The following is a 3,309-nucleotide window of genomic DNA, read 5'->3' as shown; positions in this document are numbered from 1 at the left end:
CCTTAGAATTCAAAATTGTACAATGGTTTCCTCCAGTGCCCTTCCCTCATCCAGAACCCACTATCTCCAAAAACTACACAGTTTTGTCCCTCAACTGTCGAGTCTGCCTTACATCCTGAAACTATGTAGATGTGTCCTCTTAGGTCTTCATCCTACAATAGTGCCTTGCATCCAGAAACTACACAGTTTGGTACCTCGTCTTCTCAGTTTGCCTTGCATCCCAAAACTGTGCAGATATGTCCTCCTAGGGCCTCATCCTGCAACAGCCGCTTCCCGTTGAAACTGTTCAATCGTGTCTCTCAGGGGCCACAAAGAAGGATGACATGCTAGATGACTCTCAAGGAGCTTAGGAGAAAGACAAGCAGACCAAGGAAGTATAATAGAAGATCAGGTTCACATAAAGACTCCATCCAATGCATAAACCTTTGGAGGGTAGGTATGGAAAAGAAAGCACATATTTTTTAAATACACATCTTAGTGTAGCTTGAAGGATTTCTTATCATTTTCATATCATTCTATCTTCAATTACATGCATGGTTGCAAGCACTAAAATTCATTCCATGTGTTTCCTCTACACATCTTGCTCCCTTTCCGAATCAATTGTCATCTTTTGACATGTTTGATTGTTATGTCATGTTTGCGAACTGTTCTGGTGACCATGAAAGTTGGTCTTTGTGTATGCAAGTTGTCCTAGCCATCTAAACACCTATCGCACTGATACACAAAGTTGTAAGCACTTTCACACAAGTGTTGTCACGGTCGTCCAAAGGTATATCCCAAGTATTGCACTTGTCGCTTTCAACTCTAAACAGTCTCACAAAGGGAAGATTTGTATTTTTTTCCCGATGGTCTATTTTGTTATGTTATTGAAGTATGCTAAGTGTGTGATCACAGTGTTGAGTCCTCACAAGTTCACTTTCCTCTTAATCTTAGTCATTTTCCTAAAAATCCCTCCGACCAGACAACCCCCTCTCCCCATACCCCGACTGAGATGCAGTGCATAGTATCAACCCTTAGTAATGATTCTGTGCTACCTAGAACTACGCAGTTCTTTAGGCTATTCCTAGGACAGTTTCACTACACAATCCTAGAGGTGAGCGGTCTACCTTCCTTCCTAGAATTACATAGAAGCCGCCACAAATGCCGAACTGAATAGCGCACTTTGTAAGATCAGTCATCAAGCCTCCTCCCTTCCTGCTGAAACTCCGCAATGCATAGAGACGTGAGTCTGGATTGTTCCCAAAAACTATGCAAAGGTGACCTCCCTTAGTCAAGTCTCATTGCTCCTAGAAACTGCGTAGAACTATCCAATATGCCCTCTGCTTCCCAATCTTGTTTTCCATCATAAAATTGTGCAGAGGTGCCTCTTAGGGTCCCACCTTGTAGCTGCCATTGGTGACCTCAACTATGTAATCCTTCCACCCAGTGGCCACTGCGCAGTTTCCCCCGATAGTGAAGTGTGCCCCAGATTTCCTTATCCAATCCTGAGCTACGCTCTGCGCAGTCTCAGTGACTAGTCTCCCTCCCTGTCACCCAGAACTGCGTAGTGCGCAGTTACTGGGCCCTCTTCCTAGCCTGTCATCTCTCCTAGGCCCGCACCATGGGAAACAATGCATCATCTTAGACTATGATCTTTTGGATTTAATTTCATCCCATCATGAGTGAATTGAATGAACAGGTACACTGATGGGTCATGGTGAGACGAAAAACAAGATAAAGAAGGAGTGAACATGTTAGAAGACTTACTTGCAATGAGATGAACGAAAGAAGCTCAAGGTAAAGGAACACATGCATGTAACCATCTTACAATACCAAGACCATTGAAGACCCCACAACATCAAGCCATGCAGAGGTGAAGACAAAGAACATCCAAAAAAACATCCATCACTCAACAACAACAACAACTTGACATTGCCATTATAGCCAGCCAGTCCATGTTTGTAGTTTCATGCCAAGTTGTGTCATGAGTTGTTGAGGCCACACCACTACTATGGGCCATATCTGTTGTCAGCTGAAAAGTCAATTGAAGGTGAATGGTCATGAGGGTATTCCAAGAGTCACAAGGGTCAAGCATCACCCTTGGCTATATATACCCCTCCCATTATATGAGCAAGTACTTTTCACCTTAGCTCCTCCCACATAGCCTTGAGAGTTTTTTAGTCAGTTCTTTAAGGAGCGAGGATTTGCTCCAATGTCCCACTATTGGGACTGGTGATCTATGGTGTACATATGTGTCTTGGGAATTTTGCTTAATTTAGAATCCTATTAAGGCCAACATATTTGCACGCATGTTTTGTAGATGTTTGTAAGACTACTTTTAAAACATTTGTAATGCATTTTTGCTTAACCTGCATTAAGATAGTTGAACTACTTTGGTTGTTTTAGCACTTACATTGTTTAGAATGTGTTGTATTGGTTAACATTGTTGTCTCATCCTTTTGGAATACTCTATAGGACATTAAGCAGACCATTATTTTTTACTGGTTATAATAGTTGTCACATCCATGTGGACTACTCTGTTAGATGGTGTACATGTTTTCCCTTGCACTTCGGTTTTAATGATTTCCACATCCGCTATGGATTATTCCGTTGGATGCTGGACAAACAATTTCTGGTTCACGTGTGTCTCTTCCTAGGTGGTACTACTACCTCTCACTTAGAGGCTCACTTTAATCCACCCCTTTGTAGTAAGATAACCTTGACAAAATTACATTACGCACTCACCAGGGAAAACTACCTTGTTGTTTGAAGATACCAACATAACACTCTAATGTGTTGACAACCAGAGCCAACGCAAATCTCTAAGTATATGGCAACCGGGCCTTTATACCTGAATGGACTCCTACACCAAATGGTGTGAGGTCTAGTTGGGACTTTATATTAGGGAGATCCCCTTGGTTAATGGTTTTCCAGTACCGTCAACACTCTTATAGTAGACTATGCCCCTCCTATAGCAAACCCTATCTCTCTTATAACAAACCTTGTCTCTCATATGTCTTCTCTTATTATACTTTCTTAAAGGAAAATTGTGTCCTAGGCTTCTTGAAGGTCACTGACCTAGTGGTGAGCCTACCCACAAATGCTACAGGTGACTTTGCTTTGGTTTTAGGAGGAGTGACCGCCTCAGTATTTCCTTCACTGGTTCCTACTTCTTCATTTTTACTTGGTGATTCACCAATAATGATAGGAACCTTTCTGGGAGATTGTGGTTTCACATGTATAATCCTCATGCTCTTCCTGGTTTTGAAATATAGGGGACCTTGTGTTGGTTACCTCCTCTTAGGCTTGATAAGAGTGCCTAATGTGTCC

The sequence above is a fragment of the Pinus tabuliformis genome, chromosome 2_1 (genome assembly GCF_031772625.1).
Source record: "Pinus tabuliformis cultivar Carrire ecotype Pingquan chromosome 2_1, CPIR1, whole genome shotgun sequence".
NCBI classification, from domain to species: domain Eukaryota; kingdom Viridiplantae; phylum Streptophyta; class Pinopsida; order Pinales; family Pinaceae; genus Pinus; species Pinus tabuliformis.
The sequence above is the reverse complement of the archived record's forward strand: the minus strand, read 5'-3'. Positions refer to the sequence as shown.